This window comes from Bos grunniens, chromosome 10 (genome assembly GCF_055505025.1).
Source record: "Bos grunniens cultivar Pamir isolate PY7600 chromosome 10, Bosgru_T2T1.0, whole genome shotgun sequence".
Taxonomy (NCBI): domain Eukaryota; kingdom Metazoa; phylum Chordata; class Mammalia; order Artiodactyla; family Bovidae; genus Bos; species Bos grunniens.
The window spans coordinates 36,260,558-36,287,563 of record NC_141174.1 but is presented as its reverse complement, the minus strand read 5'-3'; the positions used below and the strand labels follow the sequence as shown (position 1 = coordinate 36,287,563).

At 43.5% G+C, this 27,006-nt stretch overlaps 1 protein-coding gene across 3 annotated transcripts in view; it reads left to right on the top strand.

Annotated features, from left to right (window-relative positions):
- Positions 1–27,006, top strand: part of SAMD4A (sterile alpha motif domain containing 4A) — a 222,222-nt gene that overhangs the window by 83,880 nt on the left and 111,336 nt on the right. Inside the window, exon 1 of one of the 3 annotated variants that reach the window (XM_086320606.1) lies at positions 23,313–23,556. The exons of the other annotated variants lie outside the window; for them this stretch is intronic. The gene's annotated coding sequence lies outside the window, so the exon portion shown is untranslated. Of the gene's footprint in view, positions 1–23,312; positions 23,557–27,006 lie in introns of those variants that run through there. 3 annotated transcript variants of the gene reach the window in all.

The following is a 27,006-nucleotide window of genomic DNA, read 5'->3' as shown; positions in this document are numbered from 1 at the left end:
AAGAGGACTTCCTTCCGATGTTCATGCTCAAGCAGCTGTTTCTCCCTAAACACCAGTTTCCCCAACCCCCAGCTGGTCCCTCCCTGCTGAGAAGCCAAAATATACCCAAGTCACTGCTAGACTAAGTTCATCCCATGAAAGTGCAAATGACGGTGATGCCTTTTCCCAGCATCAACTTTTATCCTCTTTATCAAGAGCTTATTTTGTCATCCTCCTTCCCTTCCCCTATAAATAATCCATTTCCCCCCATCAGACTTGCAGAACAGAGGCATGCCCATGTCATAGGCTTGCACTGAGCGTTCTTTCAATGGTTTTTGACTCTCTTGGCCTTTTAGTTCTTTTTTTTTTTTTTTTTCATCCCTACCAGAATCTCCAGACTGAGGTCATGGAAGGTCAGAGTTAAAACCGATACTGCCTGAGTGCTTTTCATCTGAAAACGGATCTCTGCTTTCTGGAGATTGCAGACGTTTTCCCCGGTCTGCAGTGACCCTTGGCACACTTTTGCTTCACTATTTCCATTTCAAGATTTAGAGGCTCTGGTGATAGGAAGGAACTATAAAAATAAGAACAATCCCAAGAGCGATAGGAGGAGCTCAGATGGTCCTTAACTTTCTGGCCTTTCTCTCGGTTTAGAATTCCTCAAGACCTATTATAGTGACTTATTTCATTTGACTCAGAATACCAGGCCTTTAGAGTTTATGTCACTTACAGAAAGGACTCATGGCTGTGGGATCTGTCAACTCAGTGCTTATTGAAATGTCTTTTATTATAAAGTAAAGAGGGGGTGAAGTGGATACTAACTTAATGATATTTTACACACACACTTAATTGCCCTGAGGGAGTTCAGTTACATGAACCGTAAAATAAAATGCTTGAATTCTCTGCTCTTCTTTTTTTTGACAAGTTCAGTTGTCATTTAACAGATTTTCCTCACGGGAGGTAAGCTTGTGCTTTCTAAGGATGAATGAAAGCCTTGCGACTAAATTGGTAGGTTGGAATTTAAACGTATTAAAAGAGTTAATTCTTTTAAAACACTTATTAGTAGATATGCACTACCCACAAAGAGATTTTGAAAATAATCTCCTCTGGATGATTAATATGTATATGTAGTCATGCTGGTAGCTTAGTTGAGATATCTGTGATGTAAATATTGATGCAATCTCCTTAAATAAGGAATACTATACATATGTGTGTATACATATATATTCTGAAGTAGAAATATGTTCATCTTAACCTTTCTTTGATCTCCAAGGGCATCCAAATTTGGAAGGGCCTTTGATATCCAAATAGAATCCTAGGCCTCGGCTTCTATATAGACATCTGAGGCAATGCCCAAGCACTTTTGTGTGCCAGCTTTAGTAATTGTCTTCACTGTCCAGAACATTGTCGCTTCCAGCTAATTCATCTTGCTCCTCTCTGCCTCCTTCTTCCTTGTGAGGGTTTAAAAGATCCATTATACTTAGGAGTGAAAGTCTCCTCAAGTTCACACCACTGATTGTAGAAAGAAAACCACAAGTTTGCACTTCTACCCTTTCTCTTCATTCCTAGCCTGTGCTAAACCTCTGAGGATCTATAACCACCTCCTAGGATGGTCTGGAATTCTTCTGGTTCCAGTGGACCAGAGAGAACTGTGGCAGTCAGACCCCCACGGCCTGTTTCCTGGCCATACAGTCAAAATGGTAAAAGAATGAAACGGTCAGATCCCTAACCTTTCCCTGTCTTTGCTTTATATGAATCACAGTGATCTTTGAGCGAAAGAATGTAGCTCACCAGTGTCATTTGGGATCTTCTAAAGTAGTAGGAAACTCTGCATTCTTCACACCAACTTGTGGCATACCAGCACATTCCTCTGCGATGAGGTGGAGAGTGCTGGTGGCCGGCCTGGGATTTGTAGGGCTGGGGCGGGGAGCTGCTGTTTAAAAATACATTTAATTATATTCCTTCTCTGCAGTAATATTGATACCATTTTTAGCCCATTACAAATACTGTGATTTTCATTTAAATCATGTCCATTATCTTATTGACCTAGATTTATTTTGTAATCAAAATTTTCTATTTCTGGATAGCTTAGCCCAGAATTTTTTTTTTTTTTTTTAAGGCTATGGACCCTTCCTGGAGTTTTTTCTTCCATATCTGTCTATAGATGGGCTGTCTCTGCGTTCACTGAATTAGAGAAAACGATACTCTCTTATTCTCTTTCAGGGTGCAGCTTTTCTCTATTTAATTTGGCAGGATTCCACAGGACCTCACATCTGGTGACTTTTTTTTGGTGAATGGATGGTGGGAGAGTTGAGAAATTTTACTCGTGTTCAAAATGAGAGGCAGAGGTCTCGATGATCTTTTTCCTTCTTTCCTTGCTCTCTGTCTACTCTTCTGTTCCCTCTGTCTCCAGCTTTCTCTTCTTTCTCTTCACTCCTCCCCGTATGCTGTTTTGCAAAGTTGACCTCACTTTGGCTCTCTCTTCACATGCTTTTGATACTCATAGGGTCCCACTTCTTTTAGGTCTTGGCCTTCTCTATGTTTCTTTCCCTCCTATTTTCTTCCTGGTCTCCTCCTAACCTTCTCTCTCTTGCTTTCAGCAGTACAAGCCCCCCCCCTTCTTCATTTCTCTTCTCTGACTGGAAGCTCATTCTGGGCAGAACCCCTCTGGAGGTGTTCTGGCGGCTCTGTGCCTGGGGCTCATCTTTCATCAGTGTCTACTAGGGACTTGAGACCCCTGAAGAACTCTCCACTTGACCCTCAGAGTTTTCTTTCAGTATTATTTCTCACAATTCCTTGACACAGGAAGGTAGTTTGTTCTTTTCTCCAGACAAGGAACAGAATCATGGAATTTTGGGATTCAGAGTGGCCAGCGGTCTCATTTTGCCAATCAGGAAGTAGACCTGAGAATGGTTTCTACCAAGATTCTAAGGCAATCTAATGGCAGAACCATGGCAACTATCCCGTTTCCTGACTCCTTTTTGGTGGTGGTGGGGGTCGGGGGGAGTCTTCTTATCACCTTCTTCCTTAGCCAGGAAGTAGTGAAGATATTTCATCTGGTTCCTGTTAGCACTCATTGCTCTCAGTCATCGTTAACCTTCTCAAATATTGTTCATCTTGAATGACATTTTAGAGTAATTGAGTTTTAAATGTGTCACTTTCTTGTCAAAAGAATACACAAAAAATGAAGTGCAGTGACAAGAGTCTCTCACTGAGCTGCTGGGGATTTTCTCAGGAATGCTTTTTTGCTCCAGGTCACTTCTGTTGATGTATTCATTCCTAAGAACTGGTAGATGACTATGACATACTATATTCAAGCTTGAACTCCTTCCTGCCTAACTGGAGTCTCTCTGCTAATCAGGAAACCACATTTAAAGCTGTGTCCTGAACTCTGCCCAGCACGTCAGCTTGGCCAGGAAGGACAGGGAATTCCTACTGGTAGTAGCCACTGGGGACCAAAGGGGTAACTGGAGGTCAGAAGGAGCTTAGCAGGGAAGACATCGGCACAGGGACATTCCACCAACCACTGATCTCTTTTCTAAATTTTCTCTGTGGTTGAGGTCAGGCAAACTCAGCATGTCAGTCCCCAAGCTAGTGACCCTATAATACATGTCGTATTTTATGATCTAACAACAATTTTTTTTTTTTAATTCAGGAGGCTAAACATAGGGTTGTTAGCTTTTGTCTTGGGAAGTGAGGATATTAAAAATAGCAATAGTAGAATTGTCATATAATATTATAATCTTTTCATAAAAGAAAAGATATTTCAATACTAGAAGTAGAAAGAATATAATCTTACAATAAAGGGGAGTCCTGTATACTACACACATAGAGCTTCCAGAAAAACTCATATTGGGTTGTCCAGGTTTTTCTTATTAAACCACATGCATGTGTGCGTAGTCGCTCAAATCAGGTTCAGCTCTTTGTGACCCCATGGACTATAGCCCGATAGGCTCCTCTGTCCATGGGATTCTCCAGGCAGGAATACTGGAGCAGGTAGCCATTCCCTTCTCCAGGGGGTCTTCCCAACCCAGGGATCAAACCCAGGTCTCCTGCATCTCAGGCGGTTTCTTTACTGGCTGAGCCACCAGAGAAGCCCAGGCTAATGTAAATTTTGTCCTAGAAGTGCTAAGCTGTGATATTTGGGAGCCGCCAGCCTTCATTCCATGGCTAGTAAACTCCTGTTCTGTCCCCAGGGAGAACACAGAAGAATGCATAAGGAAGATGGCCTGTGAAACAGCTCCTCAGTAATAGGAAGTATTCAGTAAATGGTGTTTATTTTTATTCTCTCTTAGAAGTGAGATGATTCATTAGAATTGGGCTGATCATTAGAATGACTATTTCGGGTTGGGCTTCAAGGGACAGTGCTTTTCTTTGGCTTCTTGTCTTTGTAGACTGGGGTCTGACGTACAGCTTTGCAGAACTGAAGGTTGATTTGATTAGTTACCTCATGGATGGTCTGGGAAGACTCACACTTCCCAAGTTGGAAGCTAATGGAGACTAATCCATGACCAAAAATCCCAGCTCGTTACTTTACATGGAGAAGATATACTTTCTCAGAGAGCGTATCAATGGGTCAGTCTGCCCAAGTTCCATGGCCTCTCTGCTGTGGAGGGGAGATGGGATGGGTGCTGGTGGAGGCGGGGGCAATCCTGGTGTCTACTTTCCTTGGGGAAGACAGACTCAAAGTGATAGGAACTGGCTAACTGAATTTATTCCAGCAAGCTGTAGATAGAGCCCGTTTTATTCACTGCCATTGTTTTCTTATCTCACTTGGACATTCCTCCTCCTTGAGAGGCAGTGAAGCAGAGTGGTTAAGTGCAGAAGCTCTGGAGCCAAAATTTCTGGGTGCAAATCCAGGCTTTACCTCTTCCAAGGTGTGTGACACTGGGTAAGTTACTTGACCTCTCTGTGCTTTCATATTATCATCTGTAAAATGGAGATGTTAATAGAATTTGCTTCCTAGGTTTGCCTTGAAGAGGAGAGAAATTGATAAATGTAAAATGCCTAAAATGTGTTTGACATATAATAAGTGATCAATACCTATTTATTATTATAATGAATACTATTGAGGATGCTAGCTTTGTGGTGGACACTGGAGAAATGAATGCAAATCATATGGGCAGAATTGGTTAGATTCTTACACTATAAATGTCTTTATTGTAGAATTCAGCCTGCCCATAACCTTGGGTTTTGGTTTTTAGCCTTCACCCCTTCAGTAGATTTTGATATCATGTCACTCTAAGCTGTTTCTCACTGCTTACATCATGGTGTACTAGTCCCTGCCGACGTGGAGAGACACCTTTGATTTGAAGCTGTCAAGTCTTCTCTCCCCAATGTGTGCCTTTGGAGAGGCTTCTGTTCTTGGTGTGGTGGACTCCTGTCTGGGTCCCTTCCATAGGTCACTGTTCCCTGGACTTTCCCCCTTGAGTGTGAACCTGACTTATCTGGTGTTGGTAGCTCTTAATAAATGAGACAGACCTGTCTGCTAAGATAGTAAGAGGTACTGAGATGCTTGTAAAGATGTGCTTTAAAATAAGTAGCAAAAATAGTAGTAAAGCTGATTCCATAACTAGCTTTTTATGTGCTTTCTCATATTTTGCCAAGCCCACAGGGCAAGGTGACAAATAACCTGATTATTTTCCATTTCTCCATCCCCTGGAGAAGCTTAACAACTATTTTCCAGGGGGAGCCAGTGCCAAATTGACTGGTATTCAGGATGCCTTTTATAGGAATGCATGCATTCAATCTAATCTATAGATGTGTCTAACACCTGTAGTGTGATCATTTTTCAATTTCATCACTAAACTTACAGTGATAAATTACAGTTAATATTAGCCATTAAAATATTTTACTATAAAATATTCCAGGTACACTAGCCACTGAAGTAAATTAATCTACCGACCATGTATCTGTGATGTAATGAGAAACTAAAACTAATAATCAGCTAATCATTCTCTCTTTCTTTTGAAGTATAGTTGATTTGCAATATTGTGTTAATTTCAGGTGTACAGCACAGTGATTCAACTATATATATTCTTTTTCAAATTATTTTCCCTTACGTACGTGTGTGCATGTGTGCTCAGTCATGTCCGACTCTTTGCAGTCCCATGGACTCACCAGGCTCCTCTGTCCATGGAATTTTCCAAGCAAGAATACTGGAGTGGGTTGCCATTTCCTACTCCAGGGGATCTAGTCCCATGGACTCACCAGGCTCCTCTGTCCATGGAATTTTCCAAGCAAGAATACTGGAGTGGGTTGCCATATCCTACTCCAGGGGATCTTCCCAACCCAGGGATTGAACCTGCGTCTCCTGCATTGGCATGCAGATATTTTACCACTGAGCTACCTGGGAAGCCCTTCTTTCATAGGTTATTACAAAATATTGAATATAGTTCCCTGTGCTATCCAGTGGAGAAGGCAATGGCACCCCACTCCAGTACTTTTGCCTGGAAAATCCCATGGATGGAGGAGCCTGGTGGGCTGCAGTCCATGGGGTCACTAAGAGTCTGGCAGGACTGAGAGACTTTACTTTCACTTTTTACTTTCATGCATTGGAGAAGGAAATGGCAACCCACTCCAGTGTTCTTGCCTGGAGAATCCCAGGGACAGAGGAGCCTAGTGGGCTGCTGTCTATGGGGTCGCACAGAGTCGGACACGACTGAAGTGACTTAGCAGCAGCAGCAGCAGCAGCAGCAGCAATACTATCCAGCAGGTCCTTGATGGTTATCTTTATTTATTTATTCATTTGGCTGTGCCGGTCTTAATTGCAGCATTCAGGCTCTTAGTTGTGACAGGTGGAATCTAGTTCCCTGACCAGGGATCAAACCCAGGACCCCTCCATTGGGAGTGTGGAATCTTAACCACTGGACCAACTGGGAGGTATCAGTTCACAGAGATACTTTTCCTCACTGCTCTATTGTGTTCCCATCCCTGTAAGCACAGATTTCCTCCCTGACTCCTTTTTTGTTTTCCAAGGTGGCTAGAATTAGCAGTGTGATTGGGCTGTTGGTCTTGCTTGTTCACTACCAGCAGAGAAGTCAGATGCTGGATTTTGGGAGGGGAAGAGTTGAGATCAGCTGGAAGTACTATTTCTAGTTTTGTGGTCAAGCTTTTTCTTCACAGAGTGTTGCAATCTTGCTGTCAAAGTTGTGCTGGTTTCTCTACTAAGGCATGGGCACCAGTCTGATCTTTGTAGTGGTATAATGATATAAAATGACCACCAGCTCCTTCCCAGGGAGCAGCTGCACCTGTAGGCCGGGTCAACCATGTGCAGTAAGTGACAGTGTCAAGAAATTTCATATGAGGATTGTTGAAATCGGTCAATGAAGAGCCAGCCTTTTTGTCACCTATCCTTTGGGGGTGAGAATGTCCCCTTTGGGTTCTATTTTGCAGTTCTGTAGATGTGGTTAGTCTGAAGATTGTTCCATTCAGCCCAGAAGCCAAGGCTCTGTGGGGTGAAGATGCCATTAACATCCCAGCTCAGCTTTACGTTCTAGTATCTTGAGGTCAAGAATATTCTTAAATTGAATCTCATGAAGTAGATATGAAAGGAGCTTAAAGGGAAGGTGTAACGATCAGGCTTTCCAATTCATTAGAAATTTTAGCCTGGAGCTTCTGAACTCTCAGACCTCTCACAGAGACTTAGAGAACCTTCCTCATGGTCCAGATCTGGTCTGTATTTTCCTGCCAGACTTCAACCAGCCCCAGAGTTTCAGCCTTCTTTCCTGAGCAAATGACGGCCAAGTCCCATCACTAGAGAGAGCGTATTGTGAGCCTCAGACTCACATATCCAGAAGCTTGTTTGACGTCCTGCTCAAGTAGCCATGACTCTCTCACAATCAGCCTGCCCAACCAGAAAAGTCTCTTATACAGCCATGTCTGCCCTCTCCACCATTCATGATGCTCCAAATGAGGGTTATTCCATCTTCATAGAGCTTCTCCAAGGAACTCTTTTCCCAGAATAATGTCCGTCCATTTCACTTTTGAGTCCCACTCGCACATCTTTTAAGATTATTTGTTAGAAGAGAAGTCAGACGGGAATTGGACACACCTGTACACTGTGCAGGAGGTCGAGGATGAGCAGAATTGGGGCCAGTCTGGTGCTTTGAAAAAGATAGCTCTGAGTAAGTCGCTTGGCTTTTCTGAGGCTCAGTTTGTGCCTGTAAATTGGGGATGCCTCACTCCCAGGGTTCTTGTGAGGGCCTGATATCGTGAGTGAGGAATCAGGCAAGGAAGTATTAATGGGAACCTAGCTGCCATCTTATTTCCAGCTCTCGTACTGTAGACAGGAGATGTTTAGGATTGCAGTTCCATGTGGCTGTGACTGATTCTCAATCCTTTATGTGCCTGGGCACGTGAGAAAGTGCTAATATTTATTCAGCACACTGGGGTTACTCAGCTACCCTGGGCCATCCCTGACTGCTCAGAGGCTGAGGCGATCAGAATCTCCATAGCCTGTGATGTGTGACATCATGGTTGAGGACTGTCTCATGGTTCACAGGAGACCTGCCACCTTCCTTGGTGGTATCCATTTTTATCAGGGCTATTTTAAACATTTTCTCTGGGGGTTTGCTCCATTTAGTCAGAGACGTGACGGAGTGGAGGATCCCTAGGAGCCTAGGTCAAGGCTTTACCCATTCTCTTGCTTCACATGAAAGGGTGTGTGATCATTGAACATATTGGTAGAGAGCTCTACTGGTTGGGGTGCTTCCTGATGCCCCACATTCTCACCAGGCAGGGTCCTGAGACTATTCTTCTGCTCGCTTGGCACAGGATGTGGAGCTGCCTGTGGGTCTCCACACTCCATGAGTCCCCCAGAGAGGTTGGGCCACCAAAGGGGATGCCCTGGGAAGTTCAGCCTGGATTTCCTGCGCTGCTGGGGTGGCTCCCTGCGCTGGGCAGCAAACCAAAGGCCACAGACTATAAATGCGCCACCTTCGTTGCCCAGTGGAAGGCCCGGACCACAGGGGTCCGAGTTAATTGATCACACTGGGAAAACAACTCATTGAAGTTGGACGTGGCAGGATGACGGAGAAGTGACTGAGCTGATTTAGAATGGACTTAATTGAAGAGCCACGCTGCCTCAAATCCTTTGTGGAAGTAGGCAGGATGTAAATAATAAATCATAAATAAATAAAACTCAAGAGCTAAATAAAGCCCCTTTAAATATACCATCCCTCACAGCTGCATGTATTGCAAAGTGGAACTAGCCAGGATGGACCATTAGGGGCTTTTACTCCCTGACACTGAGACTGGATTCAGCCTCAGATACATTTCGTCCAAAATACTTTTTTCCAAACTCTGTATAGTAGCAATGATGAGTAAAATGATGGACTGAGGTCTGAAGTACTGAACCAAGGCAATTAACCCGATCGATCCAGCTGGAATTTTAGGGACTAAAGTTTTTTATCAAAGGATCTTAAAATACAATGTGAAGCTCCGTACCTTGTAACATACCATCAGATAAGTATATGCACTCATATATTTGAGCAAACTCTGGGAGATGGTGAAGGACAGAGGAGCCTGGCATGCTGTGTGTAGTTCATGGGGTCGCAAAGAGTTGGACATGACTTAGCAACTGAACAATAGACATCAGTATATACACATATATTTATAATGTAACACCAGTTCAGTCACAGTCGTGTCCCGACTCCTTGCCACCCCATGAATTGCAGCAAGCCAGGCCTCCCTGTCCATCACTAACTCCCGGAGTTCACTCAGACTCACGTCCATCGAGTCAGTGATGCCATCCAGCCATCTCATCCTCTGTCGTCCCCTTCTCCTCCTGCCCCCAATCCCTCCCAGCATCAGAGTCTTTTCCAATAAGTCAACTCTTCACATGAGGTGGCCAAAGTACTGGAGTTTCAGCTTTAGCATCATTCCTTCCAAAGAACACCCAGGACTGATCTCCTTCAGAATGGACTGGTTGGATCTCCTTGCAGTCCAAGGGACTCTCAAGAGTCTTTTCCAACACCACAGTTCAAAAGCATCAATTCTTCGGCGCTCAGCTTTCTTCACAGTCCAACTCTCACATCCATACGTGACCACTGGAAAAACCATAGACTTGACTAGACAGACCTTTGTTGGCAAAGTAATGTCTCTGCTTTTGAATATGCTGTCTAGGTTGGTCATAACTTTTCTTCCAAGGAGTAAGCGTCTTTTAATTTCATGGCTGCAGTCACCATCTGCAGTGATTTTGGAGCCCCAAAAAATAAAGTCTGCCACTGTTTCCACTGTTTCCCCATCTATTTCCCATGAAGTGATGGGACCAGATGCCATGATCTTTGTTTTCTGAATGTTGAGTTTTAAGCCAACTTTTTCACTCTCTTCTTTCACCTTCATCAAGAGGAATTTTAGTTCCTCTTCAGTTTCTGCCATAAGGGTGGTGTTATCTGCATATCTGAGATTATTGATATTTCTCCCAGCAATCTTGATTCCAGCTGTGCTTCTTCGAGCCCAGCATTTCTCATGATGTACTCTGCATAAAAGTTAAATAAGCAGGGTGACAATATACAGCCTTGACGTACTCCTTTTCCTATAGCCTTGACTTGACTAACACATTTGTAACTAAAAGGCAGAATATTATTCATAATGTATATAGAATACATACACTTTAAAATATATAGCGTATGTACTTTTATATATAATATACTAGATATTTTTAAGTGTATATATATATCTTTTGTTTTTGTTTTTGTCTGTACCACATGGCTTGTGGGGCTTCCCAGGTGGCGCTAGTGGTAAAGAACTCACCTGCATTGCAGGAGACATAATGATACATGGGTTCAATCCCTGGATTAGGAAGATCCCCTGGAGGAGGGCCTGGCAAGCCACTCTGAGTGTTCTTGTCTGGAGAATCCCACGGACAGAGGAGTCTGGCAGGCTACGGTTCACTGGGTCACAAAGAGTGGGATACAACTGCAGTGATTTATCATCCATGCACATGGCTTGTGGGATCTTAGTTCCCTGACCAGGGATCTAACCTGGTGCCCCAGCAGTGAAAGCACTGAGTGTTAACCACTGGACCACCAGGGAATTCCCAAAGTATATGTATTTTTATATAATATATACTTTATATTTAACATGTACAACACATATACTTTTATATATAATATGCTAGTTTTTTTTCAGTATATGTTAAAAAAATATATATATATATACTTTAAAATATTTGTATAGTATATGTTGTTGTTGTTCAGTCACTAAGTCATGTCTGACTCTTTGCGACCTCATGGACTGTAGCCCTCCAGGCTCCTCTGTCTATGGGATTTCCCAGGTAAGAATACTGAACCAGATTGCCATTTCCTTCTCCAGGGGATCTTCCCTACCCAGGGGTTGAACCCATGTCTCTGCATTGGCAGGTAAATTCTTTACCACTGAGCTACCAGGGAAGTCCATATAGTGTATGTACTTTTATATATTATATACTATATATTTAAAAGTATCCACGTATCTGAATAATACAAACATATATACTTATATAGTTACATAATATACATTCTGTCTTTTCATACTTCTCTCTGTTTAGCCAAAAGCACAGTTACTTTTTCTTTTTTTCCTGTTTACAGCAGTATTACTTACTGTATCTTATGAGAAGTTACATCCAATTGTCCAAAAGGTAAAAATTAAGCAGACAGAGTTACCCTTCAAAGATTTAGAAAGCCATCAGGTTAGAGGCCAACCTACAGTTCCTCTATAGGTCCAACCTGGTCATTTCCCCCCTCCATTATGGGAATAAATCATGAGCTGTTTCTTTGGTTGAGCCTCAGATGAGGTACAGAGACGCTCATTGCAAGCACTCAGCCATCAAGTTGCACGCTCTTCCTCTGGCAAGTGCCAGATGTCTGTGGCGGACTGGAGTCATCAGCTGCTCTCTTGTGGCCCTCCTCCTTCTTCAGTCAGTTCAGTGGGAAGCCGGTTGAGAGTTGTTTGTTGCCAAACCTGTTTATGCCAGTTGTACTTTTTCCATTGAGGACATGTAGCTAAATATTATGTAAACAGATGATATATGAGTGTGAAAAGGAAAAGTGTTTTTATGAAAACTATACTGTTGTCTTGGAAAGACTTGTCAATGATGAATTTGCTTAAAAAAAAAACAAAAATTGTGGCCAAATTAAGTATAAACAAGATAATTTTAAAAGATTAGGGGGAAATTCATAGAAATCTAGGCAGCTTCCCCAGTCAGATTGCTTTTCAGCTGTTTGGAGTTTTTTTCCTCCTTTAAAGACACTAAATTTGAAAATCATAGCAGATTTCTGGTTTATCCAGAAAAGACAATTGGGAATTCCGAACAGTCGGACCCATCATCAAATACAAGGCGTTGCTCCTGTACCAAATTTGTAAATGAGTGTATGGTCATATATTTAAATATCTATGAATAAATTTCTATATATATATATATATATATAGAAATAATGAGAGTATCATTTTTATAATTCCATGCTTTAACCAGTTTTTTTTTAGATTGTCAACCCAATCCAAGCTACTATATGTGTACCCAATCCAAGCTACTATATACTGTACATGTCAGTCCAAGCTACTATATGTGCTGGATTAGAGAACATTTTTTTTAGCTACTGCATGTTGTGTAAAATATACATGCTTACTGAGCATGTCAAGATGCTTACACTATATGATTTACAAGACAGCTGAGCCAGGCTGAGGAGAGAGCAGACACACACCTCCTTTAGTGTTCTCATCCAAGGACACATGCTAATTGAGGAAAATTGTGGGCTGAACCCTTTGCGCCTGCTCTGAAACACATTCGCTTTCTCTCTCCCACCCTCTCTTTCCCTCTTTCTCTCTCTCCTGTCTCCCACCTTCTCTTCTTTCTACCTCTCTCTCCTCTCTCCCTTCACAAATGTAGTTTAGGTCAAAGAACTCCAAAAGAAGGAAGGGAGAAAATATTTGGAGTTGAACAACAACATATTTCAAGCCACTTGTTCCAAGAAAAATAAGCTCTTTGACTTACAAAAGTTTGAATATATGTTTATTTATGTGAACCGAACAGAAAGAGAGAAGAAGGAGAATTCCTTTAAATAAAGAACTTTCATTTAATAAGTGTGGCTTACATTAGATGATTTAGGAATATACCTGTTTCTCAGGAAGTGAGAGCAGGATATAGCCAAACTTATTTGAAATCTCCTAAAATACAGTGTTTCAAGTCATAGTCTACCTTCTTTGGTCTCAAAACGGTGTGGAAAGACCTCCCTCTATTTCTATGCTGTGTCTAGACTCTGTATCAGAGCACAAACAACTGCAGAAAAAATGTGAGGATGCCTGTGGATTCGGACATGGTAACAGAAGTATCGGAGGACCTCAGGAAGAATAATATTTTACAGTGAGATGGTTGTTGTCTTGAACAATAAAAGCCATATGAGTGTGCTCTAGTTTATGCTGGTGTAGAAGGCTTAAAATCATAAAGCAGGTGTGATGATTGGGTTCCTGTTCACCCAGAGAATGTGGCTGGCAAAGATAAGTACACCAGAACATGCACTTCATGGGAAAGCATGAATCCATCCACCTCCAACGAATAAGAGGCTGTCTTTCCTTTCAGTACTCACTCTCAGGGGTTTGATGTTGATAGATTCTGAAGTATCTTATTCTAGAGCATAAACCAGGTGCTGTCAAGGTAATGAACAACTGATAGCTGCCAGGTTAACTAGAAAAGAAATGTTTCTCTCTGCGGTTCTGGACAATAATGCAGTTTCATGGCATTTCACCTGAGTGGACTTTTAAGATGGATGGATTTGTCTTTTGCTGCTCGGGGCCTAGGTCCAAATTTGGAGCAGATGGCAGAAAAGATGGATGGCCCCAGAGATTTCCAGGTAAAATTGGTTGGATTTCCTCAATCCTCATTAATTCCTGCTTGATGATCATCCATCTCCATCTCTCCAACCCTGCATAATGGGCCCTGGTTTCTGAGGATTTTCTGAGTCTAGAATAGCCAAAATGTGCTGACTAAACTCTGAACAGATTGAGAGAACTCCTCACTGATGTTACAGGCTTTTGGGAAAAAAAGGACTGTCTCTACCTGAAATCTTGTTTTCCTTCTTTGAGTCGGGGTAGATTTTATTTCCTTGTAATAAGAAGACAAAACTGAGCAGGATGTGAACGCTAAAGCTCAGGGAGTGAATTTAAGAGGCAAATTGCTTCCACTGTTGTTCAGGTAAACCGTAGCAAAAGAGAGACTTTGGGATTCTTAGATTAAGTCTGGTGAGAGACTCGAAGCCATCCATGACTAAGCAAGACTGACGGTTAAAGGATGCCCCAGGGATGAGATAAGGCTTAAGAAGCAGTGGATGATTGTGAAAAACCCCAGAAGTGTTCTTGGCCACTGAGGTCAAGAGGAGACCCTCAAGATCCATGGAAGGAGGGACTCAGGGGAGGTACTAGGGGCAGCCATGCTTTGTGGGTTTAATTTAAAAACATCTGTGTGAGGTCCTTGATCAATGGCCTGATATTCTCATACATGTTAAGGTAGGCTTATTGACATAATTGTTTTTGTTCATACTGGCAACTCTCCTGCTGACCAATTTATATTATTATTATTTTTTTATTGTGGTTGTATTTAGCCCCCATTCAGAGCCAGATGCTTTTGATTTACAAATGGCATATATTGTCAGAGACTGCTAACTAAGCAGACAAAAGATTCCACTTGATAATTTCTGTGTGATTGACAGAGTGAGCATTAGCCCTTTGGTTGCACATGCATAGGTACCCCCCACCCCGCCATGTTGGAGGACTAGAATATACCAGCAAACTAAAAACTAGCAAATCGCAGGTGCTTAAGACCCTGGAAGAAGGTGCCCAGGAGGTGCACACTGAGTTTTAAGAAAAGCTAAACAAGTGTGGCATTTTCAATAGGCCTTTCCTTCACCTGAGCAAAATGACAATATTTTACTAGTCAACCAAGAGATAAATCAAGATTTAAAGTAACATCTCACCTTTCACGCAAAGCCTAACCTCAGTAGTTATTAAAAATAAATGGGATTTAAACAGATGCATTTTATTTCCAATTTCACGGTCTTGTATTTTACACTGTGGTTTTAGATCTGTTTGTGAAGACTGGGGTAAAAACAGCCTGAGAGACAGCTGGGAGAGGAACAGGCTTTCAAGTCCAAGACAAAGGCCAGGCTCTGGGTTCAGCTGTTACCAGCTCACCAAGTGATCTCAGCCCAATTTTTACACCTTCAACAGTGAAACAATAATGCTTACTACTGTCTTTTTACGGGATGCAATGATATCTGTGATTGGCCCTGTTGATGACTTTGGACTGAGAATTGAGAGTAGAACCCCCGTGTCTTCCTCAGGGACCATGTATGGAGGGTAGGGCTCCAGGGCCAGGAAGGCCATTGGCTTTAATCTCTCCCTAGTCTCCACGGCAACTGTAGTGTCGCTGCCTGGGGGCATTCTGATTGAAGAGTCAAGGAGAGGTGCCCGCCATGTCTCCACATCTCCTGGGTGACCCCCTTTCTTTGTCATCTTCTCCCAGAGCACCGTGCTGACAACTTGGAGGAATTCTCCATGGCCACCCTCTTTCTTGCTACTGTTTGTTTCACCAATAATTGGGACTTACAAGTGAATGGGCTTCGATGGTAGCTCAGACAGTAAAGAATCTGCCTGAAATGCAGGAGACCCAGGTTCGATCCCTGGGTCAGGAAATCCTCTGGAGAAAGAAATGGCAACCCACTCCAGTGTTCTTGCCTGGAGAATCCCATGGACAGAGGAGTCTGGCAGGCTACAGTCCATGGGGTCACAAAGAGTCAGACATGACTAAGCTTTTCCTTTCTAGGTGAATAGTAATTCTCCACTGACAATTTTTCTCACATCCATCACTTTATTTTCTAGGTAACATTTACTAAGTTCTTACAGGTGCAGGCACTGTGCTGACACTTCACCGTGTTATCATTTTGTTAACAGGAGAGAGCTGTGGATAAGAGAGGCTAAGAGAGCACCCCGACAACTGCTCCATGGGCTCCACCTCCCACCCAGGGGCTGCAGACCCCGCCTCCCCATGCGTTCACCCGCCTCCCTTCCCGGTGCAGTTGCCCTCCAACTGTTCTCTCTCCACCCGGCTCCCTCCTTCGGCCATCACCAGATGTACCTCCCCATACTTCAGACAATATTTCCTCTTCAAAAACTGCCACTTGTCTTCTCACGCAGCAGCCTTCCCAAAGCTGACCTCGTATGTCATCTCTCCTACTCTTCCCAAACCTGTTCTCAGCTGCAGCCGATGTGTTCCGTTTCCTGGTTCCCAAAGACCCTTGTGCTTCGGCACAGGATCCTTCCTCCACAGGAAGCAGCTTCCCCACATCTCTGTCTCCCATCCTTCAGGGCCGAGCACACATTGGCAGCCTGTGCTGCCTTCTGAGACTGACCCAAAGCACCATTTATCAGCCAGAGTGTTGGCCAGGCTGCTGATCTGTAGCTATGACCTGGATCAGTGTTGTAAGTTAATTACTGTGAAACTCTCCAAACACAGCTCCATACCTTCTTCCTTATAGTCTATTCATTAGGAGACTTAGTCCAGGGACTGTTAAGGAGTACAGCAAAGTGAAAAAGTGAAAGTGTTAGTTGCTCAGTGGTGTCTGACTCTTTGTGACCCCATGAACTGCAGCCCACCAGGCTCCTCTGTCCATGGGATTTCCCAGGCAAGAATACTGGAGTGGGTTGCCGTTTCCTTCTCTAGGGGATTTTCCTGACCCAGGGATCAAACCCAGGTCTCCTGCATTGCAGGCGGATTCTTTACCGTCTGAGCCACCAGGGAAGCCCATTAAGGAGTATACCTTCCCCCAACGCAGAGTTGGTTAGAGAGGGGAAGGTTACCACTCTCTCCCCGAGGCTCCCTCCACAACCAGTGCTTTCCATGGGTTGGTCCCTTAAAGGAAAAAGTCATAGACTCGAAATCACCACAGCTGCAAATGAGTAGTTTATCTGTCAAGTTTGGCTAAAAACCAGCTGATGAAGATTATTTAATGGAGGCTTTTATCCTGAGAAGCAACTCTTCTATTTAGTCCACCGTTAATGTGGTTGGTTTTTTAACTTGGCCCTCAGTGGCTGTTAGGTTTTCTGCTTGTGACAGCACCACTTTTCTCTTATACACAGAAAAGTCTAACTGAAACGTTCTGTGCGCTTTAGAGCACTTTAGAGGAAGTGGCCTATCACGTAACGGCCATGGAAGCATGAATTTGTGAGCATTTACAGAACGCTTTGCACCAGGAATCCTGAAGTGAACAGAATACTGTTGCAGATTTGAGGACTCAGAGTAGAATCATGTTTCAGTGTCTGCTGCATTTTGAAGACTTCGCTCTGACCCCGCCCCTGCAGGGTGAAGAGCCTTACTCTTCCTATACAAAGGAAAATAGATGTTTACGCCCCAGACCGCTAACATGTTCTTGTGGTGATGTTCTGAACGCATTGAGTGTTTGTTGTGGCCCAACTAAGACAACTTTATAGTTCAATGAAAAGTGATTTATTCCTTCTTCTAAACAAAACATTTAGTTCTCTCTCTGACTCTTTGACTCCAAACAAATCTGCCTGGCCCCATCCCTTGCCCCCTACTCCCATGGACACTCCCTCCCTCTTGTAGATGTCATAGGCATTTCTGTGACCATGATCCTGTCTGTTCCTAGTAATTAAGGGCTCTCTGAGTAATGTGAAAGTAGGTGACTGTTAATCTGGTTTCTTGCAAGAACTGTGCATGTGGGAGGGTAGCTTTTCACCTAGAAGACTAAACCACAGAGAGTCCAGGAAGTAAGGAAGGAATGGGCCAGGTGACTTGCTTTTCTTTGCTTCTACAGGACTCCATGGAGCCCAGATTGACCCTCAGGGAAGCAGAACTGGGTTCACAACTCTATGCTGTATGTTTTAACAGCTCATGACCTTGGCAGAAAGAGTTAGCTCTTCTGAATCTCAGTTCCCATTTATGAAATAAGGATGAGAAGGCCTGGATGCAAGGCTAATGAAAGGATTGCAAATACTGGATAGAAAGTGCCTAGCACAGGCATATGATAATTGATAGTAGTTTTTGATGTTGTTTTGCTGGTCTTGTCGTCATTATCATTACCACTGCTTCTATAAATAGCTGGGTGTATGGGAAGAACAAAGGGGAATTTGACGGCTGATGCCGATGCCACCCATGCATATAGCACACACATTTAATCTTCAAAACTACCTGCCTTCCCTACCACAGCAGCTAAGATTGCTCCAAAAACAATCAAAGTAAACATAAAAATCCCAGCCACATAGGGATGAAAACAAAGAACGAGGTGTTTCCTCACTCTAGCAGGAGATCCCTTAGCTGAGTGGGTTCCTTCTTCCTTCCTTGTCTGCTTTCTTCTATCTACAAACAAATGTTGACTGACACCCGCAGAGCACGTGCCTGGCTCAGGGCTGAGCGCAGAGGCCAGTGTTGAATCAGATGTGGTTTCAGTCCTCAAGGATCCTACCTGCTACCAGGAAGGGGGAAATGCCCATAAACATCTTGAAAGTTAGGAAGAAAATAGTAGGATCGTAAGAGAGATACCACTAATGCATGCTAAGTCATGTCGGGGCCCAACTCCTTGCAACCCTATGGATGGCAGCCCACCAAGCTCCTCTGTCCATGGGATTTTCCAGGCAAGAATACTGGAGTGGATTGCCATGCCCTCCTCCAGGGGAATTTCCTGACACAGGGATCAAACCCACATCTTCTATGTCTCCCACATTGGCAGGTGGGTTCCTCACCACAAGCACACCTGGGAAGCCCACTAACGGGCTATGGAATTTAGGAGGAGAGCAGTTTTGGCTGGAGTTGGGACACACAGGTTTTATGAAAGAGGCTGCCTAGCATAGTCATTCAGAGTGTAGATTCTGTACTTGGACCGCCAGGTTTGAACTCTAGCCTTTTGCTGCTTGGTTGTGGCTCCTTGGGCCAGGAGCCAGGTCATGTCTCTGTGCCTCTACCTCCTCATCTTTAAAATGGGGATAATGATAGTACCTACCTCTCGGAGGTGTTGCGAGGATGAAGTAAGACATGCAGTGCTCAGTACTGTGCCTGGCACACAGTGAATGCTCTGTCGGTGTTTGTTAAATAAATTTGCTGAAGGACAGGTATAGATTCACCCTTCAAGTGAAGGTGGGTAATGTTTTTCCACACATGGAGGGTTGCATGAGCCATTGCGGAGTCCACACTGAGACAGAGGGTCGGGGAAGATGGGAGAGGCGGGGAAGGCAGCTTGGGAAGTGACTTGGGCCAGGCAGGGGAGTCTTGAATGTCAGGCCAGAACTTTGGACTTTACGAAAATGTGAAATGTACTCAGTCTTCTAGAATTGTATGTGTGTAAAGCCAGAATCTGAACCTGAGGAAAGGTCTCCACATCTCAGTTCCAGTGAACATGGCAATGAACTTGATGCCAGCAGGCATGAAATCGAAGCCCGGATTATCAGGGCTCAGCACATAGGCTTGAATTGACACCTCAGCTAAGATGTGCAGCGGAGCCCCAGCAGGAAGCTAAACTTGGGGACAAAGAGATGGGAGGTGCAGAGGCATGGATGGGGGGACAGGACATGTCACACATTGCCCCCATCTACTGCTTCCTTTTCAGGTTACAGATTTTTCTTTCTTTAGGGTTTAGCCAGCTGTTCTGTTGTTGTCTTCATTTGTTCTTTTATTTCTTTTAAGCCTCAGGATGTATGCAGTCATCTTTGCTCTCTATGCTAGGGTGACGGGGAGGTAGAGATGATCAAAACCCATCACAGCGGACTTTGTTTTCAGTCGTCTTTGTTTTCAGTCAACACAAAGGTGTTACACTTTGTGCGGGGGGGTGGAAGCTATCGCAGTCTGCCCGCTCCTCTCCGCACTCCTAGCTGCATCAGTAGGACTTCAGAAAGGGCTGTGGACAGTCGTAGGGCCCCCGAGAGGACGCCTGTCATCTTGGGATTTGTTTTTAAGTGAAAAATTGGAGGGTTGAAATGCCTTAGGTTTCAACTTCAGCTGTGTAAAGGCTGCATTCAATTTTTAAGAAATCAGCCAAGTCACCAGAGGATAAAACAGTCAGTCCTCGTGTCCTCGGGTTCCCCAACCGCTGATTCCAGTCTGAGGATGCAGAACCGTGCATGGGAGGACCAATTTATTAAGTGTTACAGGGATGTGCAAGCAGTTCCTAAGACTACATGCAAGTCATTTAAAATTATTTTTGGAACAGAGTAGCACACGATACATCTCTATACGTATCAAATCAAGATCGATTATCGTAAAGTCTGTCTGTAACATGGGAACAATCAAATGATGGAGTGCGACTATAAAATCATCTGTGGCTCTGAAACCCGCTATGCATCTTCCCACAGTGACTGAGAGTGGAATAGCACCTATTTAACAGTTGGAAGAGAAATCTTCTGGCTCAGGCTGCGTTCTGCCTGCAGCCCAGGGCCACCTGAGGAGACTGAGAGTGATCTCCAGGGCGCTGCCTGGGGCCCTGGCTCAAAGGTTCCCTTGCAAGCTAGGAAGGTAGACTCAGAGGGCACGTTCTAGAATGACTGGGAGTGTTTGTTGATGTGGGCTTTAAAGGCATTTTTCCTACCCTCCATCAATGGCTCTTTATCAGATCATTGTATTCTGGTCTTAGAAACCACTACTTATCTATCACATCCTTGCACAAGAGTGACATCTGCCCCTCGCTGTCTGACAGCCAAATCACATCAACTTCAGTGGGAGCAACGCATGCCCAGGGGCAGAATTTGAGTCTTTAAAACTTAGGCCTAAATGGCCAGACTAATACATTATGTCAGAAACGGTGAGGTCCTATAAACATTCAGGTCCCTACCTTGAACCCAAGGTCATCCTTATGTGGTGCTTCAAAGTTAGAAAACAATACAGGCAAGAGACGCTCGCTCAGGATCCATGAAGAGATAATGGCTGTCTTGTTCTTGACGGAGTGTTTTGTGCTGGTGTCAGCAGAGCAGGCTGCCTGTTGCTCTTAGCACTTGAAAGGCTGCCTGTTGCTTTTAGCACTTGAAGTTTGGACTGGTTTCATTTACCCTCTCAGCCCGCTTAGAAGGAACGTTCTGAAAGTCCCCTGAGTCCCCACCTGCTGTCAGGATGCCAAGGTATCCCTGGGGGAAGCTCTACAGTGGGGCCCGGGGCCCCCGGGCGAGGGTGGGTGGCTCTCTGGCCCTTAGGAGGAAGCAGTGGCCCCCCCACCCAGCAGCCCTACTGCTCTGCTCTGCAGGGCCCTTTGGCAGCTGAGTCTAAGAAGAAATAGTATATAACACTTCTCTCTGATCATCATTTTGGCTGAGCCGAAGGTAGATCAGATTTCACCCTTAAATAACTGTCTTCTGTCTGTGTAAACAGTCCCAGCCATTACTCTTCACCTTCAAACCTCAGCCCATGGACCTGGATTGGTTCTTCTTCAGACCTTAACTCTGGGGGCCACTCTTCTCTGCCTTCTGAAGCCTCCATTGCCTCTATCTGAGCATGCAGCCTAATCTCCAAGTCTTACAACACCATGCTTGGAGCACATACAGTCAAGTGGGGGAGGTGTGTGAGAAATCCATTTACTTCTCCCCACTGTGACCTCAATCCATTTTAACATCGCACTTGCATCCAAAAAGAAATACCGAAATATTAAAGCATGACGTTTGCGTTCTTTTCAAGGGGAAGAAGAGGTTATGCAGAGGCAGCCTGTGTTGTGTCCCTGCAGAATATGGGTGAGAACCTGGCAAGGGGTTTGTCTTGTTTAAGAAGCTAATATACTCAGTGGCAGCAAAGCTGCCGCCGAGTCAATCCATTCCACGTTGACGGAGAGAAGGGCAGGAGTTTTGCTGCTCTTCCTGGTTACTTTTTGGATATACATTTTCTAAGAAAGTAAGAATGCGACAGCAGCTTGCTTAAAACTTGACCTCTTCAGCTTGCCCAAGAATTTAGAGAAACAAAAGAGAAGGCAGTGGGTAATTGATTGTGTTCTCCAAAGGCCCATTCTGATACTGAGCAGATCCTGGCTTGGTTTCTACCGTACAGGTGTTTAGTCTCTACCAGCAGGAGGGCACAGATGGAGTCTCCCTTTCTGCAGCAATCTTTAAATGTCAAAACCATGAGAAGGAAACCCACTGACACATTGTCACTGTAACTGTGCAGTGTATCCCTAAGAGCCCATGTAGCTATGCCCCAACCAAATGACATCCAAATCAATGGGACAGGGAGAGATTTTCAAAGAAGGCCCAGAACCCCCTACCATGGAGAGCAGCTTATACACAGGAAGCCACGAGATCTTCCCGAAATGTTTGCTTGAGGCCTAACCTTTAAACATATTCCTTAGCCACGCATTAGATCTGATTAAGCAATAGGGTAAGAACATGAGAATTCATGTTTCAGCGGTGGAGAGCTTTGGAATCTTGAGTTTGTTACCAAATATAAAATTTAGGAACTCAGTGATTTAATAAAAATGCTTGCTTCTGGTAGCAAATCAATCAAGCCATCATATCCAATTAAGTTTGATCAAGTTTAATCTGACAGGGATATTTAGCAGCCACGATTCCCCCAACTCGGTATATGTTCACTGAATTTATAAAGTGAGGCTTGAGTCACCCTGTAATATGAACGAGGTCACCTTAATTAGCCTGTTTTAAGACTGTGGCTATGGGGCCATCAGAGCCCAGGAAACCAGCAAGTAGCCTGTTAGGAAGAAGATCTCATAAGAGAGATTCCTCCCTTGCATGGTTTAGAAAATTCAGTCCTTCAGTGAGTGTCTTGCTCAGGCACAAACCTTAACCTAAATATAGAGGGCTAAAAAAGAATCCTTCCATGGTAGGGCTCCCTTAAATTAGCTCAGCTAATCTATTCATCTGTGTGTACTGACTCGTGCCTCAGCATTGGAGGCCAAATCCAAAAAAAGAAAAAGCAAGCCTGTGGCTCAATCCTAGGAAAGATGCAGAGCAATTGAGTCTAATCCTGGACAAAGGAGCCCCTGAGTACCACAGCAGGTCCTTGTTAGAAAAGAGATCCACTGACTCCTCATCATCACCCTTGTTCATTAACTGCACATTTTGGCTTTTCAAGCGCTCTTGGCATAGTCACAATTCTCTGTTTCTTGTGATTCTTCTCAGTTTCCAAACCATCTTACGGTCCAGGTTCAAAACTTAAGATCAGAAGTTCTGGAAAGATGTTAGTCACAGATGCTTTTTGTACTTTCAATATTTCTGCCTTGCTGGGCTTCCCAAAGTATACTCAAAGAAAATTTTTCTTAATAGCCAGGATAACAATGTTCTAGGTCTTTATCTCTTATACCTAGGAAGCTATTTTTAAGAAAGAAGATGGCTAAAGAGATCTGAACTCCAATTTCCTTACCTAGAATGGCAAGAGGGAGCATGCCAGGATGCAGAAGAAGTCCCCATGGTCTAGAGCCTTGCGTTCTGCATTTTGCTTCCCACTGAGCCAGGAGTCTGCGTGTACCTGCTGAAGGACTGCACGTGTCCTGCTGGAATTCTGGCCATTTTGTTACCTGACTTGTTCCATTTCTCTGTGAAAGTCAGCTAGTGGAAGACACTTGAAGAAGAAAGTCAAGACAAGAGAAGGTGTTTGGAAGAGGTCAAAAGGTGTGTGTGAAAGGGGCCGTGGAATTGTTCCTGAGAAGCTCTCACTGGTCATAGTGGCTTTTACCACACTGTAGTGTTTGGGTAGCCATTGGGGTCGTGGTGTTAGAATTTTGATAATTGGATGGATCTATGCTTTCGGCAGTCTTCGGAGAAATACATTTTATGCATGTTTCTATTTAAAGAGAACAAACCAATAACTGAAAAAAATGCCATTCCTGTTACCCTCCCTCCCCCACGCACATAGTATTCTGATGTGGTTTATTCCTGAACCTGACTCATTCAGCTCTTCTCCTGGAAGTTGTCAGTATGTATGCCTAGTTAATGGAGAAAATCAGTGCGATGCCCAGGCACCACGCCATGACTCATTCCTGGCATTTCAGGAGCTTTGTGATGGAAATCATTGTTCCAAGCTACAGTTCTTACCAAGTGGATGTGTGAGTATTAATGGCACAAAGCAAGGTCTCTGCTACTCCTGCGTTACTCTCTTGCCACAGATTCAGTGTCTGCTTATGAAGTGGAGGTTCCTCTTCATAACCCACGCATGGTTGAATACCACAATATTGTTTTAATTAGTCTTTTAAAGCACAGTCAAATATTTGGCTTTGGTGAAAGGAGGAAATTCTCTCATATGTTGGAACTGTTTGGTTGAAAGGACATTTTTGTCTACTGAATTCATCTCCTGGGGTTTACACTAGTTTCTGAATTCTTTTTGTAATGACTTGCAGCCAAATCTCATTCATTCATTATTCTCTCTATCCCTTTGACTCTGTTTACCTATCTATCTGTAATAGGTGTGTGTGCATGCAGCACATATGTGTGTATATATATATATATATTTATACATATTTATTTACATATATATATATAGCTTACAGTCTACTGGGAGAGCATGTATAATTGAAATCCTGGATAATTCCAATCTTTTATTTTATGTTCTGCTTGACTCAAACTTTTCCCTCAGATTTTTCGAGTGCCATTGCCCTTTCTTTGTACTATGTAACATGTAGAAGTAGTTACAAATACAGGAGAGAGGCAGCAGAAAGAAGTGGGGGAAACAAGGAAGAGAGATATTCAAATGCTTATTTTTTTACCGACTCGGGTTTGAATTTTGTGTCTGACAGCTAGTAGGACATTGTGGAAACTCACAGATAAGCCAGTGTCCCATCATTCTGGGAGACAGGGACTGAAGGTCAAATATCTAAAGGTGGCATTTGGTGATTCTTATGTGTCTATAGTCCATTGGACCAGGAATCTTTGGGAGCTGCCAATTGGAAAGCAGATATTTAGAAGATATTTTCAGCCACAGAAGAGAATGAGCAATATACCTTATAATTCAGCCATTTTATGCTAATCTTGTCTTCTCTAACAATAATAGCTCCCTGCTACATGCTCTTAAAACACAAGTGCTAATATTATGAGAAATGAATTACATGAGAAACAATTTCATCTTTTCTAGGAGTGCTAAAAATAAAAATGTGCAACCAAGAACATTTCAACTTTGTTCCCTTTCCAGACAATGCAGGGTCCTAGGCAAAGACTGGATTGCAGAGGATGCCTTGAGGCCTGAGCATGAGTTAAGCTTGTAGGAGTGAAGAACTTTAGACAAGGCCGTTCAAAGTGAATGCCTTATTATTACACTTTGTGCTGAGTCTATAGATGCACAAATTATGTTTGCCATGTCATTCTTTTTTTTTTGTCTTAAAAAAAATTTTTTTTTAATATTTATTTGTATTTATTTGGGTGCACTGGGTCTTAGTTGCAACATGTGGACTCTTCTGTCTTTCTTACGGTACTCAAGATGTTGAGTTGTGGCAGGATTTCTAGTTGTGGCCTGTGGGATCTAGTTCCCTGACCAGGGGTCAAATTTTCAAAAGTGGCTGAGGATGGAAGAGTATTGATGTTATGAGGAAACTGAGGCACAAGAGATTACATTCCTGGACTTAGAACCTAGGAGTGTGTCCCTGAGGTCCTGTCTGCAGCTGTAAACAACTCTGAACTAAACCATTCCGTGTCACAGGTTTCCACACCGTTACGCTTCCATCTGCTTCCCCTTCCCAGATCCACCTACCTCTCGAAAAGTGTGAAGGGAAATACGTCTTTCTGTTTGACAACCTTTAGGATTTGATAAGAGGATCTTGTCTGGGACCTGCGGTAAAGGAGACCGGATGTGACCTGGACGATATGGAGGCAGAGGTGATGGGACCCGTGTGTGTGTCCAGAGAAGTTGCAGTGTGTGTGTTCAGAGTCTCGCTGGCCCCACGTTCCCTGTGTGTGTATTGTTCCACGGCCCTTCACCATCATTCATTCCCATGCTGCTTGGTGGGAAATCTCACCAGCATGTCTGACATCATTGTGTATTTCTTTATACAGAAATCTTTTCTTAGGCTTCATGGAGCTATAGAATAAGAACTATGCAAGTGAAAAAGTAACAGTCTTAAAACAACTGCCAGATTTTCTGTCTCAAAAAAAGTTACTTCTCAGAAAATAAAACTTAATAAGATAATGCAAGGCAAATTGGGCCTTGATAACTACCCCTCTCCTTTAAATGCATCTGCCGTGGGTGCATCTTGCCAAGGCAGGACAATTTTCAGGTCTGTGGCTGAGAGACTTGGATTGTATTTGTCTTTGGACTGTGAGCAGAGGTGAGGTTTAGGGTTGTAATGTGAGTGTTGAGGCCTTTTTAGTGTATGATTACTTTTTGATAGGGTTATTTTAAGGGTTCAGACAGCAAAGAATCTGCCTGCAATGCAGGAGACCCAGGTTCGATCCCTGGATTGGAAAGATCCCTTGGAGAAAGGCATGGAAACCCACTCTAGTATTCTTGCTGGGAGAATTATATGGCCAGAGGAGCCTGGTGAGCTATATAGTCCATGGGGTCACAAAGAGTTGGACATAACTGAATGACTAACACACTAACTAAATTAAGTTACTTAAATTTAGCCACATTTACTAAATATCCTTTTCTGGAAAATTGAAAAGTGACTTAGTTGAAACAAGATCCAGAAATTTCTGTTCCAACACATTTTTCAGTTCATCATGTTGAAGTTTTAAGAAATTTCAAAGTAGCCAGCATTGTGTGTGTGTGTGAAGTCATTTTAGTCGTGTCTGATTCTTTGTGACCCCATGGACTGTAGCCCGCTGGGCTCTTCTGTCTATAGGATTCTTGAAGCAAGGATACTGGAGTGGGTTGCCATGCCATCCTTCAGGGGATCTTCCCGACCCAGAGATTGAACCTGCAGCTCCTATCGCTTCTGCATTGGCAGGAGGGTTCGTTACCACTAGCAACACCTGGGAAGCCCACCTAGCATCCCTGAAACCTAATATAGCACTTTATATTTTTACTTTTTTTTTTCTTACTTCAAAAACTTGTTGCCATGTAGAGTAAAAGAAATCTCATGCTCTTAGTGGCTAATATTCCATCGTATATATGTACCACATCTTCTTTATACA